General features: G+C 40.8%; 1 long non-coding RNA gene across 1 annotated transcript in view; it reads right to left on the reverse strand.

Annotated features, from left to right (window-relative positions):
* Positions 1 to 2109: 2109 nt before the first annotated feature.
* Positions 2110 to 19417, reverse strand: part of LOC120472290 (uncharacterized) — a 28518-nt gene continuing 11210 nt past the window's right edge. Inside the window, exons 2-3 of the long non-coding RNA XR_016168298.1 lie at positions 2967 to 3242; positions 2110 to 2771 (exon numbers count right to left, since the gene is read on the reverse strand). This is a non-coding gene — a long non-coding RNA (uncharacterized LOC120472290). The remainder of the gene's footprint in view (positions 2772 to 2966; positions 3243 to 19417) is intronic.

The raw sequence follows: 19417 nt of genomic DNA on the forward strand, positions 1-19417 counted from the left end.
GTATGTTGTGGGCTTCCATGGGGGTATTTATATTGCAAAGGTGTGTCCGTTATCATCAACCGCACACTTGATTTTGTTGATTTCTGTTTTTGTTTTGTTGTCTCCTGTTGTTGATTATCTGTGAAGATTGATGGATGCAATGGGGGGTTTATTTAGACATTCACAACCTTTGATAATCAAGTGGGGCCATTTTAGTCTTATCCTCACTTGCAGGGGTTTCTCCCCCTTTCCCCCCACCATTACAAGTTAAAACAAGTGACCAAAATGTATTAAAAATGTTACTAAAAACGTACCCCCCCCCCCCCCTTCTCTTTTTAAGATGTTTTAATTAAGCATGTCTTTAAACATTTCTAACCCTAATGCCAAATAACAGTATATGAGGTTTAGAACTGATCCATATGAAATTGAGAAGACAATTCACTCATCCCCCCCCCCCCCCCCTGTATTCCAGTATAGGGAGGTAGCTGGGATCTGTTCTAAAAAAAAAAAAAAAAACATTGAGCTTAAATGGCTCTGTTGGTCTTTAATGCATTTTAAGTACTTATCTTTATTTATTTCTTTTCACTTTGTTTAATAAATGATTGTCAAGAAAATAATATGACCTTCCTCTTTTTTTTTTTTTTTTTTTTTTGTTCTGTCTAGATTTTTACACAATAATTGTCCTCAGTATTTTGTTGACGTATGATAGTTACTGTACTGTAGTTACAGTAGTTTTGGAGGGGTTTCCCCATATATATATATATATATATATATATATATATATGTGTGTGTGTGTGTGTGTGTGTGTGTGTGTGTGTGTGTGTGTGTGTGTATGTGTGTATATGTATGTATATATATATATATATATATATATATATATATATATATATGTATGTATGTGTGTGTGTGTGATATATATATATATATATACACACACACACACACACACACACACACACACACACACATATATACACACACACACACATATATATATATATATATATATATATATATATATATATATATGTGTGTGTGTGTGTGTGTATATATATATATATATATATATATATATAATGGAAATTACAAAAAATCAAATACTTTTAGTCTTGTTAATCGTCTAAAGTTCGAGTTACAGTGAATAAAATGAATGGTGCTACTTCAAGTGACGCTGAAACAATGTTGTCCTGAGTGCTATTGTCAATACTGGCCTCCTCTTTTAGTTGCCGCTTTTGGATCAATGAGACAAATTCCAAAACAAACAGCCGAAGAGGCTCTTTTCTTTCGTAAAAAGACTCCATTCACACAAACCATTATGAGGCCCACAAAGTGCCAAACAGTGCTTATGAGGGTCTTCGTTCCCAGTGCCCGAACGATCGAATCTTCTCGAAGGTATATCTTTTTAATGACCGATCCACTGTCTGTGATAAATAATGAGTTTTTCATTATTGCGTTAGCTTAGTTGAGTGCAGAAAAATAAATAATGAGAACTTGTAATAATGGGTGACCCTAACCTTGTTCTTTTTGTCCATAAATGAATAGACTGAAAGAAAGGACGCTTGAGAAAGATAACGAACTCTGGGCTCTTTGGTTTTCCACAGAGAGCTGTTTTCAAAGACTACTTGATTTTCCCATAATGCAAACACACTGAAACACTAAGTTCACAAGCGTGAACGTTAGTTGAAGAACGTCCTGTGCATTGAAGGAGAGATATAGCCTACCACATAATAATACTTGTTGTTATTTATATAGAGCTATTTTCAAAGACTGATTGATTTCCCGTAATACAAATACACCGGACCAGTAAATTCACATGCGTGAACACGTCATTGCAGAATAGACATGCATTGCTTTAGGTTACATGTTTTAAGAAGAGGGACGAGGGGAATGTGAGCTACCACATGATCTATCATATGTGTTGTTATTTATATAGTCTAGCTACTGGAGTATTTGAATTTGGACGGTGTTTGTATAGTGCAATGCAATCATAAATGCACAGCATAATGATTTGAACTCAGAAGCGCTCACAAGAGGGGATTTGAACAGAAGTGACTGCCCCCTTGTGAAAGCATCATGTACTGACAGGCTTAACATGAATGAGATCTCTAGAGAGGCTTTATTTTTATTGTCATTCATTTTCAGTTTTTGTTTATTACACCTCGTTAAAAGTGGTTAATTCTGTCTTGAAGTTATGCACATCAAAAGTGAATGAAAATGGGAGTACAAAGAAAAGAGCTGCTGGACTGAACAAAACAACAAGAGATAACCAAGGTATTTTTAAAGATTATACATTTTTAATTAAAAGTGTGCAATATTGATTTTCCCTACAAATTCATAAAAGTCAAAGAATAATTTAAGTGTATTTTGTTGCAATATACAATAATAATGAAAACATCAGTCACTTTAATATTGCATTCATGAGAAATCTATATAAAAAAGCAAACATTCTGTTTTATGTAAAATAGTACAATAGTAAACATTTTGTCTGTTGATCTATTTAAAGAAAAATCTATTTTTAAAAAAATCACACTTTATTGCATGCAAAAAAAACAACAACAACAACAAAAAAAAAAACAGTATTTTTACAAAGTTTCGGTCAAGTGACCCGATCGATAATCCTCTTTAGCCCATAGTTGTCCTTGATGTGTCCCTTGTGCCTCTTGTTTGAATGTGGCTAGTGGTCCGAGGGCAGCAAAGGTCAGCACCCAGTCAACCGAAGCCCCCGAGGGACACCAGTATTTAGGTTCCAGCATACCAGCACTATCGCTGAAGATACTCTATTTATTTTTCTTCTGCTGGAACAGAAACCGAGTAATAAAAAGGAAATGATAATTAGCAGATGATTAGCAGGGATTATTTCGGTTACACCAATGCAATGAGTGACTGTAAATTAAAGAGGTTAATGAGAGCAAAATAATGTGTGCGGATATTCTTAGTTGCATGTGTTATCAGTACAATGTCTCGATGCGGAAAAAGAGAAACTTTACTTTTTTCTTGCTTCGAGAAGTTGCTTCAGACATGAGATTTATCACCACAATCACAGACTTGACATTTTTCCTGCCCTTCTCATGTGCTCAGCTGGTGTTGGTATATGTGTGGCCATAGTGATGATCCTATACAGTAAGTATTTGTCATTGGGGAATTGTTGCCGGGCAGTGGCTGGAGGCATGTTCCGCCTATAGTATCCCAGAAGGCCATAAGCTGACTCCCCATAAGTCACCACTGGAGCTGTGAAACTCATATTGTGTCCTCTGTTTGCTGGCCTGAAAGACAAGAGAAATAAGAGATAGTCTGCAAGTTTGCAATGGACATATTTCAAGTGCAGCAGAGAGGTGATGTGTCTCCATTGTGTAAACGGCCTCTGCTCACTTTGCGAAACCCTGCCCATTTACCAACAGATTACCTCTGTTACCTAGCAACAATTTAATTAAGATTGTATGTGCAAGGAGAGGCTTTCTTTCTAAATGCAGAATTTTTTTCTGTGTCCCAATGAGAATATTAAATAAGGCGTACATAGGGTGCAGTGATCTATGACACTGGTTAAGCTTGAAAAACAAAGGACAGAGGAAAATCAAATATTATTGATTTAAGAATATATTGAATATAAGGTCCCGTTAATTAACGGTAGTGAATCCATTAACTAACATTCAAGTACTCTGTGACTCTGTGAAAATGTATCTGTACATCCAAAATGATCCCACAAAGCTTTGCCATTGAGGGGGATACGGGAGTGCCGCTGGAAACGATTTCAGTATGGAAAATAAATAGATTTCGTAATTGTAATGTCTTTTATATCAAAATTATAGTGAGTGTCAGTTTCAACAAATCAAACAAGAATATGTTCTGCCATCGGCACCTTCATGTCTCTTAAAAATGAATTTTAGATCAAGCTCCAGGAATGACAGAAACTCGTTTTAACCAAATGCTTTAGATACCTCATCATCTGCCGGTGGTGTGCGATTCATTTATTTTTCTGTCAGTTTAGAGTTTAGGAAAACAACACAGAGTAGTTTTAGGTAGTTTATAGGATGGCACAAGCAGATGGTACAAGAACTGTGGATAATATCTGTTCTGCAGTGCCACTAAACAAATATTTTTATTATTCAATCATATTCATGAAATAAATTGACATATAGTTAGTTTAAACAGTCTGTGTGGACAGCAAACCATATAAACTACTCACTCTGATGTGATATGCTTGGCGATTTCGGATACATCACACTTGACAGAGACTTTTAACAAACCTCAATTTAACAAACCTCAAAAAAGCAGCACGTCCTGTTATTGCAGATTTAGAGGCGTTCCTGGATCAACATAGTTTATTAATATAGTTAGGACTACATTTTTTTTTCCAAGCCATATCCCTGCTCCTAAATCTAACCCTACCCATAAGTTATCCCTTAAATCAGAGGGAAATTACAGGTGAATAACAGAACTGCCTAACCGTGGTTGAAAGCCTGGTTCTAAACTTGACATAATCTGTAAACATGTCCCTGATTGGCTGATTAGAATGTTGTTCCTTGATCATCTAAGATGTTGTAATTGGTGAAATCAGGTTCTGCTTCAAAGCATGCAAATTTAAGTACTCATCAGGGTCTCTCTGTTAACATAATGATTTTAGGAGTTCTGCCCCAAAATTCGGGACATTAACAATGACCAGGCAAGGAAGCATTTGTGAAGCCGATGTCTGATATGTGAGTGTGGATTGGTGGGAAAGGGCACAGAGATAGTTGCTGGGATCAGTTCACACTGCCGTGTGTCTGCTTCTCCAGACACACCGCCTATCTTACAATGGTGACAATAATGGCGGCCCATCCTGCCCCGCCACTCCAGACAATAGTCACGGCCCAGGGCCATATGCTGAGCCTCTTGACATGGGTTCGTTTGCACTTTGCAGGACTGTCTGTGGGAAAGCGGGGATGAGGACTACGGCAGACACCGAAGGTCACGGGGTCGAGCTCCTTACAAAACTGTTGAAAAGGGCCGAGGCAATTTTTGGGTGTATGAGTGCTGATGTGTTTTTTAGTCCTTTTTTCTATGATTGAGATCTTGGTGAGCTGTACCATTATTTAAATGATAAAAATGCATGTTTTGTCCCTGAATATAAAGATATAATATCCCCATAGAAGCATAGCTGCTGCTAATTATCACCATTACTAGCCATGCTATTTTAAGAAAAATAAATAACCTTCCCCATCATCTTTCAAACAAAAATATGCCATGGCCCAAAATGACTTTCATTATCAAATGCGGTGATTAGCATGCGCGGAATGTAGATTGGATGTACGGCTTTGTTCGCTCATATACAATTGCACAAAAGATGGACGGCCTTAGGCTGCTCCTCTTTACCCTTCCCCCACACTTCAGCGTGCCCGCCTCCCTTCCTCTCAATGCTACGCAAATAAGCATCTTGCTCCCGGTACCACGTTAATTAGAGTGTAGATAACTAGCTGCTCCCTCCATTCACACTTTTATTCTCTTTTATTAGCATGACACTGGTTAGGCCTGCTCTGCAACAATCTCGTTGGGCCCCTGATTAAAAAGAGTCCCCCTCAGAACACAAATCTCCTGTCCCCTTTTATCCCTGGCCCCATATAACACGGCTCTCTGATCCATGCTGGCACTGCTAACTGTCAAGAGTACCTGTTCGCTTCCTTCTCATCACCTCCATCCAACCACGTTCCAGTTCGTGCCTTTTCAAGTGAGAGTAATTGTTGCTTTCACCTGAAAGCCAAGCCTTACAGATTTAACTTTGACGTACAGGTGTCGCCCAGGACAAAAGCAACAAAAGAAAGCGGGTCAACATTAGCGTGGAACAAGCCAGCGTCTTTTGTGAGGTCACTTTGTTGCTTGAAAATGTCCTTCTGTCATAATCCACTCTGGTTTGAGAGCATTATTCCTGTCGGGAATGGATCACACCCTCTCTCTCTCTCTCTCACTCACTGAAGGATCCAGACCCAATTGCGATCCCCTTTGCAAGCTCAGCTCAACAGGGTCTCCTCCTGTCTTGCTCTGATTTCAAGGTAAAACGTCTCATTAGCTCTGGCCCTTGAAAAACGCCCGCTCCATCTCATATTCAGTTATACATTCCCTTTGAATAGCTGTGAGAGGCAAGAAGAGAGAGAGAGAGAAAGGAAGGCAGGGGTGAGAGCTGATCCAGCTACCTGAGAGAGAGGGAGGGGAAGGCCTGCTGAAGCCTCTGTAATTTCATGCAATCATTACTGCCTTGTGCCACAGACACATTGGACTGTCGTTTATGCCTCACTTGAAGACAAAAGCTTTCTAGAAAAAGGAAAGTAGAAAGTGTCTCTACATTTGTATATTCACAATTGCGGTATGCTAGCTGAATTTTAAAAAAAAGAGCTCTCCTTTTAATGTTTAAATTGTTTAAAATAATTTGTTGACTTCGAAAAACATTTATTTTTAATTAAATGATTAAAATGATTGTGTGAGGTTCAAAAAATATTTTGGCAGAAATCATGCATCCACATCAAAATCTGTTTAGTCGAGCTGCATGCAATTGTCGCCATCTACCCATCCTCATACTTTTAACACTAGAAGTGCCAGAATTCCAAAACTATTAGAACTGCCATCAGCGGTCATTTTGACCGCTAGATTTGATTCCAAACCGTGTTAATTTTGCAAACAAATAATTTTCATCATTATTTTCATCAACCACATTTTTTAAAAGATGAAAACGAGACGTTAACCAAATAAAAACTAGTTTTGAATGACAAAAACTATGACGAAAATCTATTGACTTTTTCGCCAACTAATAAAAACTAGACAATAGTGTTAGATAGTGACGATTTGGGAAGCGATCCAGTTAGCAACAAAAGAAAAAGAGAAAAGAATTTACTGCTCGTTAATAGCTTATAATTCATTATATTTTCATATAAATAAATATGTCTGCTGCTTGATAGAATAAAGAATGATGTATGCAAGTAAAGAATCCATATATAATTAATTGAAAAGAAGACTGTGTTATACTTCAGGAAAATCTATAGATTTAGTCTACTAAAATCTTAATGTTTTTCGTCGACAACAACTAGACTTAAACTAAAACAATAACACCAACACGCTGCAGTTGGTGTTATTATAGTACGACGTCCTGTGCTTCCCGGACAACGTTAGGAACATTGTTCCAGAGTTTTGGTGCTAAAAAGGAAAAGGATCTACCACCAGCAGTCAATTTTGATATTCTAGGTATTATCAACTGGCCGGCATTTTGAGATCGCAATAGACATGAAGGACTATAATGTTAAGAGCTGGGGTCGACAGAACCGGGCTAATATGGTCATACTTCCTGGTTCTGGTAAGAACTCGAGCTGCTGCGTTTTGAACTAGCTAAAGTTAGTTTATTAAGCGTGCAGGTCAACCACCCAGTAGAGCATTACAATAATCTAGCCTTGATGTCATGAACTCATGAACTAATTGTTCCGCATATGTCAATGAGAGCATATGGCGTAATTTAGATATATTTTTTAGATGGAAAAATGCGGCTTTACAAATACTAGACACATGACTTTCAAATTAGAGATAGGTATCAAAGAGCACACCCAGGTTCCTAACTGACGTCGAAGACTTAACAGAGCAGCCATCAAGTGTTAGACAGTATTCTACGCTTCTTACGGAGCCCCTCCTTATTTGCCCTGGCTGTGTGTTTGGGGTCGTTGTCATGATGGAAGACCCAGCAACGACCCATCTTCAATGATCTTACTGAGGTAAGGAGATTGTTGGCCAAGATATCGCGATATATGGCCCTATCCATCCTCCCCTCAATACGGTGCAGTTGTCCTGTCTCCTTTGCAGAAAAGAATCCCCAAAGAATGATGTTTCCACCTCATGCTTCACGGTTGGAATGGTGTTCTTGGGGTTGTACGCATCCTTCTTCTTCCTCCAAACAGAACGCGTGGAGTTTAGACCAAAAAGCTCTATTTTTTTTTTCATCAGACCATATGACCTTCTTCCATTCCTCCTCTGGATCATCCAGATGGTCATTGGCAAACTTTAGACGGGCATGGATATGCGCTGGCCTGAGCAGGGGGATCTTGCATGCATTGCAGGATTGTAATCAATGACAGCGTTGTATGTTACTAATGGTTTTCTTTGAGACTGTGGTCCCAGCTCTCTTCAGGTCATTGGCCAGGTCCTGCCGTGCAGTTCTGGGCTGATCCCTCACCTTCCTCATGATCATTGATGCCCCACGAGGTGAGATCTTGCATGGAGCCCCAGACCATGGGAGATTGACCGTCATCTTGAATTTCTTCCATTTTCTAATGATTGTGCCAACTGTTGATGCCTTCACACCAAGCTGCTTGCCTATTGTCCTGTAGTCCATCCCAGCCTCATGCAGGTCAACAATTTTATCTGTGATGTCCTTGCAAAGCTCTCTGGTCTTGGCCATTGTAGAGAGGTTGGAGTCTGTTTGATTGAGTATGCGGACAGGTGTCTTTATAATAAAATGCCATGGTGCTGGCCCCTTCCAGTGCCCAGCTTAGTTTCCCACCTAAGCAGTTTCTTAGTTTTCTTTACGACAGGAGCTAGCTAGGAAGAATCCCATCGCTGTTCCGCAAGACCTGCTCATTGGATTTGGATGAAACTGGGGATGTGTGCCCAACCCATTGGAGGTAATGCTGCGGAGCCCCTGCCTGCCCGAAGGGAGGCACTGGAATACACATACAGTATGTACTAACCTGTGGGGTAGTAAAACATATGCCAGTTCCTGATGTAGTCCCAGCCCGAGGGGTGGGAGCGTGCTCAGCAGGGACGACAGAACAGGTCTGTTGAGGGAAGAAATGTAGCTAACCCAGAGGGGAGCTGAAACGTGGAAAAAATGGGTCACCGTAGGGACTGGCCTTGCCTGGACCCAGAGGGGTGATGGAGGAACTCACAAGGTTAACCTCATGTTGGGGAACCAACGCAGCAAAAAGATCCTCTGAAACTGTTTCAGTGTGACCGCTGACCTGCCTTGAAAAGACTTGAGGCAGTTGAGCACTGACTGAGGTTGTTTGACACACTGTTTTGGTGTTGATTTGCTGTGTTTTTTTCTTTGCAAGCAGTATTTCCAAGCCAATAAGTGATGGGCTTTGGGGTAGAGTGGTGAATGTTCCCCTATAAAAGTGCAACAATTGTGACTGGGACACGTGACGGCAGCACTGTGCATTTGCAACCGAAGTCAACACAGCGAGAGCGGGAGGAAACACGTTTGCGAGTTTGTGCCTGTATTGGGATGTGAGAATTTAAGTTGCGGTGAGATGGATAAGGGCTATGAGAGACTGCAGCGCACTGTAGACGAGTAAACACAGAGTCATTGATTCACGGAGCCCTGTTGGAGTAGCAGTGTGTGAGATGGGTTGATGACCGGCTGTGAGAGACTACCGTGAGTGCTGAGGAGACGAGTGAAAATCTGGTTTGTGTGAAAGTGAAAATCGAGTGAAAACGTGGTTCTTCTGCCATGAAAATATTGGACAGTCATGCTGTGAGTATGTTTTGACTTTCATCTAGCGGTGTGCCGATTAAATCCAATTTATTGCCCTGTGACGGAAGAGAATGAGCCTGCTTTGCATCATTTTACTTGATGAGTGACCTTGAATCGCCGACATTTTTAAAGGAGGTTCTCGTTTGATTTAATGAACTTTTGAACTGTCTGGATATAAAGTGGATATGATGTGAGTTTAGACATTGTATGCTGGCATTTGTTTTTTTTTTCTGTGTCCCAGTATCGTGCTGATATTGGCCTCTATGTGGGACTGAGTGTAACTGGATGTCAGCTGTAATACAGATGCCAAGCAGTGACTGAGTTGAACTTTGACTGTCCCCTGAGCAGGATTTTTGGACTTTGGACTTTTTCTTTTTTTTTTTTTTTTCATCTTTTCCTCCAACAATTTTATTGTAATAAAATAATTTTCTGAGTTCAAAAGGTGTAGCACGCACATCCAAAACAATAAAACTGGGTGCTGGACAGTAAAGTAGCAACAAAAGTAAACAATAAGTCCGCACACCAGAAGATGCTCCTACAAAAATTTAATGGTTGCTCACCACGTGTACATGTAACGTTTCGGGCCACAAGCCCTTCATCAGACACAATAATTTTCTACCACTATTTTGAGTGTTGTTTTACACTGTTCCCTCCCCTGATGAAGAACCTGTTTTCATAGTGAGTTTCTGGGGTCTCAGTTTTAACTCTAGGTGGCGTAGTCGGCAACAAATGTTTTTTTTTTTAAATATAAATTTTATTTGAGGCCGCTGACATACATATATTCTATGAACTCTGGTTGTTACTTATCACTTTTTCTGCTGTCTTCTGCTCATCCCATGCATTTGCCTCTCGGCTGGTAGAAGAGTTAACATGACAAACTTGGTTGTCTTTGAATACCAGACAAAAGCTGATATTACCTGACGGAGAGAAAGATTTAGTGACAAAACAAACCAGATATACACTGGATATGACAGGCTCCAGATCAAGATTAAACCTATTCTTACACACCAGACCTGATCAGTGCACTATATACTCACCTAAAGGATTATTAGGGACACCATACTGTGTTTGACCCTCTTTCACCTTCAGAACTGCCTTAATTCTATGTGGATTAAATTCTAGGTGGACCTACAATGCTCAGGTAGGCTGAGGCATTTGAACAATGACCATTGGCACTAAGGGGCCTAAATTGTGCCAAGAAAACATCGTAAATTGTTGCCTCTTTTTCCTATTTGTAGTGGAGATGGGTGGTACCCTGTGGGGTCTTCTGCTGTTGTAGCCCATCTGCCTCAAGGTTGTGGATGTTGTGGCTTCACAAATGCTTTGCTGCATACCTCGGTTGTAACGAGTGGTTATTCCTCTTGCATCAACAAGGCATTATCGCCCACAGGACTGCCGCATACTGGATGTTATTCCCTTTTCACACCATTCTTTGTAAACCATAGAAATGTTTGTGCGTGAAAATCCTAGGAACTGAGCAGATTGTGAAATACTCAGACCGGCCCGTCTGGCATCAACAACCATGCCACGTTCAAAATTGCTTAAATCACCTTTCTTTCCCATTCTGACATTCAGTTTGGAGTTCAGAAGATTGTCTTGACCAGGAAAACACCCCTAAATGCATTGAAACAACTGCCATGTGATTGGTTGATTAGATAATTGCATTAATGAAAAATTTAATAGGTGTTCCCAATAATCCTTTAGGTGAGTGTATGACAGAGATGTTACCTGTAAGTCAAAGGCAAATCCTGTCCCTGATTTAGAGATGAGCGAAATCAAAGCAGAATAAAAGAACTAGAGACCAGAAACGGAATGCGTTTCACTGCATCTATCACTTCTTGCCTCGCGGCACACTGCGGGGGCTAAAATGTTCTGCCAAACTGTAAGCGGCATCTAAGCAAGCAAAAGGTGTACTGCGGATTAGCTGCCTGCGTTGTAGCCGTGGGCAACCTCTGAGATTCACGCGCGTTTTCCCCGCACACGTATCCCAGAAGGGAGTCGCAGTGGATGATCGACTCAGACACGCTCTTGGGGAGAGGAGATGTCCTTCAAATGTGGACAGTGTCAGCAAAATCCAGTCCCATTGAATGATTTCTCATAGCTTTGTTCCTATGGAAACTTACAGACACACTCTCCAAAAGGGCATGTGAACAACTGAACTGACTTTCTTTTGATTAAATACAAATACACTGAAAGAGTTTTCACTTTTTTCCTAACTGGTATTGATATATTGAATTACAAGTGTTACAATCCCAGATGTGAGGTCTGAGACACATAAATTCAATATTTTTGCCACCCTTAATTTACTTCAAATGACAGACGCTGCATTCTCACTGCTCTCTCTCTCTCTCTCTCTCTCTCTCTCTCTCTCTCTCTCTCTCTCTCTCTCTCTCTCACACACACACACACACACACACACACACACACACACGCACACACACACATGCATGCGTAGACACTCATAAATACTGTGATTCCCCACCGAGTGCCTGAGGAGATGAAAGCCATTGCAGCTGCATCCACCTCAGTGTTCTGCAGTGCCACTCAGGAGGGGCTCCCAGCGTGACACAAAGCAATAGCACAACCCACACACACACTTACACACAGATTCACCTCATAAACAACATGCCGATAACCCCTCAGGACATCTAAACTAATAAATATATCACAGGTCACCAATTAAATGTATAGCTATGTTTAGAACTAAATGGATTCAACACATAAAGTAACACAAGATGTAGATGAAGGTTATTTTTATGCTTGTTAACAGCTTGGACTGTTAAAGTTGTGACAGAGTTGTTTTTAATCAGTTGAGTTGATCAGTTAAACAGATGATCCAAAAAAAAAAAAGTAGGACTAAATGATTGGAGAAATCCTGTATACGGCACTAGAGAGAAGTCTGTAATTTCAACCAAAAGATCCAGGAATGACTTTTTGATTAAAAATATGAGGGTAATTAAAAATAAAAAAATATGAAGACTTGCAAAAACCTTGTGCCATCTGAAATTTTCATCGAGAATGATCATTTGTTTCATGTTCAGTTATTTCACTGTAATGGCAATAATGATAATTACCTATTAATTGTCATTTAAGTGAATTTACTATACTTAAATATACAAGCTTGATAAAAATGCTCATTTAAGAAGTAAGTTTCAGATGGTACTTAGAGGCTTTTGCATCTGAACTCTTCATATGCTACATGGACAAATCATTCACAATAAGATCTATGACATGCATTTAGAAAATAGATCAGGTGGATTTTCATTTCATATTGATGTTAAACTATATCACCACTAAATGTGTGTGTGTCTGTCTATTGCAAACAGCAATGTTAAACTATAGATTGCTCTTTAGATTGTGTTGTTCTTTATATTACTGTCACTAAAACCATCTCTCTCTCTCTCTCTCTCTCTCTCTCTCTCTCTCTCTCTCTCTCTCTCTCTCTCTCTCTCTCTCTCTCTCTCTCTCTTTCTCTCTCTCTCTCTCTCTCTCTCTCGTTCGCTCGCGCTATTTATCCCATTGGTCAGAATCCGCGTTTAGCTAATAACATTAAAACTTTGTTTGTGTAACTCCTGTGCCCTTCAGTATTTTAGCTCCTTTCATTCTTTCGAACAGTCTCTTTAAGCATCGTACCAGCAGGGCCAACAGTGAACGCCCCAGTAATGGTGTGGGAACCTTGGCCGCCTGTATGAATATTTATTCTGTCATCATGGCAGGGTGATGCAGATAAATCTGCCCTCTTTAGCTGCCCATGCTAAGGATGGAATGAGGATGTGAGTGAGAAAATGGCTGACAGTGAAGGAATCAATTACTGGACAGAGACAGCTGTGAGATGAGCAAAACAAATGCATAACAGTATGAATTTATTCAGGGCAGTTACATATATTGAAACTTATTTTTCAAATAAGAATCCCATTTTACCTGAAATGTGATACAAACAACCAACATCTTGAGGGTTGAACTGTTTAACCAAGAAAAAAAGTAAATAAATAGCCAATACACATTATTTAGCTGTTTTGTGTTGCCTTAGATTTGCAGGTGCAAGTTTCATATTTAGCTACTTTGAATATGTTTGTTGTAAATTACACTGATGTTGAAGGGGAAGCAATCTTAGACTAGCTTATAATCATATAGTTTTGTTCTTTTATTCTCCACCTGATAGGTTCACATTTCATTCTTTTGGTCCAGATGTTTCCAGTAGTTTACTCTTACTGTGTGTGCCACTGTCCCCTCATTATTGGTTGTTTGTACATGGGCTGGTGTTACCCAACAATGCAGCAATGACATCCCCACAACATCTCATCTTGCTTCTCCAACAGTTTCACCCTACTTTCACATCAGGCCATGCTTTTTCTTCCTTCATGTTTTTTCTCTCTCTCCATCTTCCATACACATACTCAGCCAAAGAGACTCCCCTCCTCAATGCTCTGATTACAGACCCTGTGCACTGAAGGCCTTAAAAGGGGCAGCAAGCTGGAAAATAACCACATGCTGTCCTGGGCAACTCCACCACTCCCAGTTAAGCAGTTTCCCAGGGAGCCATTCAAAAACTTAAGCACCAAGACAGGCTCACACCCCAGGTCTGTCATCCACCCAGCACTAACCCTCACTGGGTCAAACACTAGAGGAGCCTGTCTTTGAGGGACAATAGGGAGGGAACATGGGAAAAATGTCTGATGACTTTCTGGTGGTGACCCAGGAGACCCCCATCTGAGATGGTCAGCAGAGACTGGCTAAACCAATGTTAAATATTGTATTTAAACATATCCATATTATTAATGAGGAGCTACTATTACAGAATTGATCAGGCTTATTAGACTAACTGTTAAATACAAACGAACTGTGCTTTGTACAATTCTTTCTCAAAGTTCATTAAACACATTGTTTTGTGGCCCATCACCATCTTATCTTGAGGCCCATCGCCAAGTTAGCTTTTGATGATCATGAATTGTACTGTTTATCCCTGTTAACAGTCCTTGTCATTTAACCTTTGACCTATGGGATGTCAACCATTCTACTTGCCATGCCCTCCACAGAAACCTGAGTCAATAGATAAGCTGGTAAAACGACTCATTTTGGGTGAAAAGGGAGGGGCATTGAGAATGAGGGGCTTGACCAGGTCATCATCAACCACTTCAGTGGCCACTACTAATATGACCTTTAACCAGAGATCTCGTCAATGTCACAGACTCCCTTTAGGAAGGATATGACCCACCATATGGATGAACTTGGACAGAAGTGAATACCACAGAGAAAAAAAATCTGCATATTAATATTGATACTTTAACAATATCAATCATTATAGCTTTCTAATAGTTGCGCATGTTGAAACACTACAACAACATACCTACCAACCAATGTATAGTCCCAGTTTGATATTATAAGCTACACTACATTTCAAGGGTTACAATATCCTGACTCATGAATTTTATTATTTTTGTAAAAAAAATATTCTTTAATAGTAAAACCGGTGAAAGGGTTTTTCGATCTCTAGTGTCCTCACTCCACTTCCAAGTGCTATGACCATCTATCTCATGGTCAGACATCCCTAGCATGTGGCCACCAGGGTCATGTTGTAAGAATATACACAATTTGTTTGTGGTCAACTCTCAGAGCAGACAATAGGCCATGTGTTTCTTAAAACCCCATGAGGGCCTTCTATCTAGGAGCTTAAACACAGGCCTGGTCAAAATTGGAAAGGGTCACAGCCCCTAACAACCAAAACCTATGACCTTTTCCCAAAGGACCTGCCCCCATGTTCAAAGAAGAACAATGTAATTTAAAGTTGAATGAAACATAGAATATGAAGAACAAGAAGAGAAGAACAAGAAGAGAATGATGATATTTCTTAATAATACAATAATCAAATATGGAATCAGTTATAGCCTAACTTTTTAATTTACCCCAGTTTGGCATACACTTATGCAAAGCTTTTTGAGACAGTTTAGATCATTCTCATGAAGGGCGAGCAATGCGGTGAGGTATACTATGCATGAAGAGGATAAAGCATGTTAATTAGACATTATTAGAATGCATCTTATTAATTAGGACCTAATAAACAAAGTCTGTACATCTTAAAATATTCCTGGCTCAATGATAACAGTAAACCTGTGAGTTGTCTTGTTAAGGTGGGCCACAATAGTCGCGTTTCCACTGCCGGGCCAGTGCCGAGCCGTGCTTGTGCGTGCCAGGGCTAGTCGCGTTTCCACCGTCACTTCCGGGGCTTGATCGGGGCTTACTCGGGGCCAACGGCCAGGATTTCTGGCCCGTCGAATACCTTGGGCCAGAGCCGGCCAGCTCGTTCTAGAGGCGTGCTCAAGGTAAAAGGCGGAGTTTATCTGTGTTATGGAATGTTATGATCTGAAGCAATATCGCGCAAAAAAAATCACTGCTTGAAATGGAGAATCGCCTGTACTGGTCTGTCGAGGATACCACAGCTCTTCTGAGCATTTGGGCAGAAGAAAGGGTACGACGTCAATTTATACGACGTGTGAAGAAACGAGGATGTTACAAAATACATCGATGCTGAACTTTCTAAGCTAAACATTCAGCGAGTAACACTTCAAGTTCTGGAAAAAATTAAAAAGTTGCGGGCGCGGTATTGTACAAGGCGATTAAAATGCACAATGGACAAAGCGGATTTCAGAGAAGGATTTTTCCATGGTTCGACTTGATGGACGGTGTGCTGGGTCACCGTCCCTCTGTTAGTGGCGACTCGCGAGACAATCGGGACACTATTCTGCCCTACAAAGGCAAAAGGCAGTAACTGACCAGAGTGTCAAACTGAGAAAAATGACTTTAAAGTTTTTTGTTTTGTCCACACAAATGTATTATAGGTAGAGCAATGAAAATCTGGTGACTTGTTGCCCAGATGAAGAAATGTGTGTATATAAAAAATCTTGTGCTCAAAGTTGACCTTTGACCCTTATTTGTCAGATACTGTACTCTGCCTTTGTATTATTTACTAAAAAATAAGGAGTCGTGCAAAGGCAAAAGGCAGTAACTGACATATAATCAATATTTGCTTACCACCATTTAGAAGATAATTAACTGATCACCTTCATTAAAGTCTAATGGGAAGGGAATCGACCAAACAAAAAGTTGTATGTGTACGTGGATAATATTTTGCAACAAATACACTTTATGCTGTTTCACTAACGCTAAATGACGCTAAATTACAGAAGACGCTTTGAAGCTAGCCTAGATAACTTGTGGATAGCTTGGTCTGAATACCAGCAAGGGACACGGACTATGTTCAAAACCTTTGAGGATTGTGGAAACATCGTAGATGACGTGTATTGCAATGGATTTTATGGAGTTACAAGAAAAGGTAGGAAATGATTGTTTACTGCCGCTGTGCAGTAATGTGTAGCATGATAGCTCAACATTGAATAGGCTACATTCCTGCAACGTCTGCACCTCTGGATTGTCGGCACAGAATGGATTGCTGAGTGATTTTTAATTATTTAAGTATTAGATGTCATGCTGTCTAGGTATCTCTTGACCATGTTTTGGTGTTGGTGTGCTGGCTATTAAGTAGACTAGTTAGCTTCTTCGTCAGTTGCTTGTCATAGCAATTCTAAATTAACGTTAAGTATATGGCACTTTCATACTTCATCTAATGCATTATTTTATAAGATAATTTATTACCTTGGTCTTCATGTCTTATTTTCAACGCCAACTCCACCATCATTCTCCCTCGAGAGCAATTTGCCATTCTTACAGTAGTTCAACATTTGATAAAACAACCACTCAACACATTTGACAGCTCGTTTTTTATTTGGATATTTGTGTGTTATAGAAGTAAGTGATTTAGTGACAATACATGGACAGTAACTGAAGCGCGGCAAATTTTTATGGACAGTAAAACAAAGGCAGATCATCGTAACTGCAAGGTGGCACCGTAACATCTCTTTTATGAATGGCTTAACAAAGGCAGAGTACGTAACTGGACTTTTGCGTCGAAGATCAAAGCCAAAGAAGGGTAACTGCAGTTACCGCTTTCTGCCATGGTTGCTTGTATGGTTTTGGGAGTTACTGTGAACACAACCCTCTATTTTTTCGAAAAAACAGTCAAATTGAGTATAGATATTTATCCACATGATAAAGGAGGTCTTCAATATCCCAAAAATGACATTAACTCATTTTTGACCAAAAATGCAGTTACTGCCTTTTGGCTTTGTAGGGCAGTATTGCAGCCACGGCCGGTGAGCTAATATACATGTTATCTTCCTAACTTAAAAAAATAAATTAATTCATAATACCCGCTGAAATGGGTTGGGTTGTATGACGACTGATCCAGAAAGGCGTGTTAGGGGTGGGGTTAAGGGCAGCGTTGTGGGGCTACTGGCCCGGCAGTGGAAACGCAAGCCCGGTGCTTGAGGCCCGAGGCCACTGGCTCGACTCGGCTCGCTGTTAGCCCTGGCCCAGCCCTAGTAGGCAGTGGAAATGCAGCTATTGATTTCTGGGTAAGCTTTCTGTGCTAATGGTTGATGCAGAACTTAAGATTATTAAAATGAATTGTGGACTCTTAAATAACAGCGTGGAATGGTCTCAAACATTGTAAAGAGAGAGAGACCTGAATTGTAGCTATGTGTTGAGGTGCCGAAAGGACCATCTCAAAGTAAAACATGTTAAAATAGCCTTTGCTCCAGACATGGCACACTTTATCTGCCCTCCAGGTCTACTCCAATATAACAATATTCTCAGTAAGACTGATGGACTTTTGCCCCGACCCGAGATTTTGGGCCCCTCGACTGAATAAGTAGAGCTGCAGGAGCAGTTGACGCTGGCGCCTGGTCCTCTGAATAATCCTGTGCATATCCCCACAGTTTCTTTTCACACTATACCCCAGCTCTTCCCCCTTCCCTGGATTCTTCCCACTGTCCTCCCAACCCTGACTGTGCACCGGCAGGTAAGGACTCCGATCAGCCCGCCACTCACACTCCAGGGTGACGGATTAGAACACGTCCACCCGCCGCCCGCTTTCATCCTTTGCCAGTGCTCGGGTAGGGGGCTCGTCCGGAATAGGAGCACTTTCTCCTCCGGCCCCTCCCCCCTTCTCGCCTTACCTCGAGGAGGTGGCTTGGGGTGTGGGGCAGGATACAAACCAAGTGGCATGAAAAGGAGGGTAATGGGGGAGGGGCAACTAGAAAAGCTGGGGAGAAAAAGAACGAACATTGTCCTTTTCAAATGGATGGGAAACGATTCAGTGGGATTTGCTGGCAATTATACGGTGCAGGGCTAATCAATTCAGACTATTCTGGCCATGGAGTGGACTGATCCAATAGAACAAAAGGTCGGTCAGCAGGAGAGGTACCTGAGAAATGGGTCCGCTCGGTGTAAGTAGCATGGGGCAACACCTCCCCCTCCTGAACAGCACCAGAGCATATGGACTGGCTATGAACTTATTAGCCAGCGGATTAAGGGGTAAAAGCAAGGCCTCGGGAGGGGGGACACCACAAGCCCCACTTCGGCTCTCAGGGGTTTTACCACTAATCAGAAGATGATGATACCATTAAAAAGACTTAAACATATTCCTGGTGAAAGCACACATATTTCAAGAGGTATTGTACTTTTTCGTGTGCCATCCGTGGTCAACACACAACCCACAAAAACTCTATCTCACTAATAAGAGGGATCAGATTGCCCAGTATATTCATGAGCAGATTCCTCACACAAGGAGCTTCTACTTGGGACTTTGATGTGATGAGGTGGGTGACAGGTGATCCTTGGCCCTTTCATGCCTGTCAGCAAGGCTCCATGCCCTCAACAACCTCTCATCACCTACAGACAGTCAGCAAGCTGCTTCAATGGGCTTGAGGGACCTAAAGAGGCTCAATCTGGTGCATACACAAGATGAGGCTCTACCTGGTTACTCTTGGTTCCAGCACAGGGTCAGTATTGTCATCATCTCAGCATGAAGGGGATAAACTATCAGTCCTTTGATAATTCTTA

Source organism: Pimephales promelas, chromosome 4 (assembly GCF_988280905.1).
Source record: "Pimephales promelas chromosome 4, fPimPro1.hap1.1, whole genome shotgun sequence".
Lineage (NCBI taxonomy): Eukaryota > Metazoa > Chordata > Actinopteri > Cypriniformes > Leuciscidae > Pimephales > Pimephales promelas.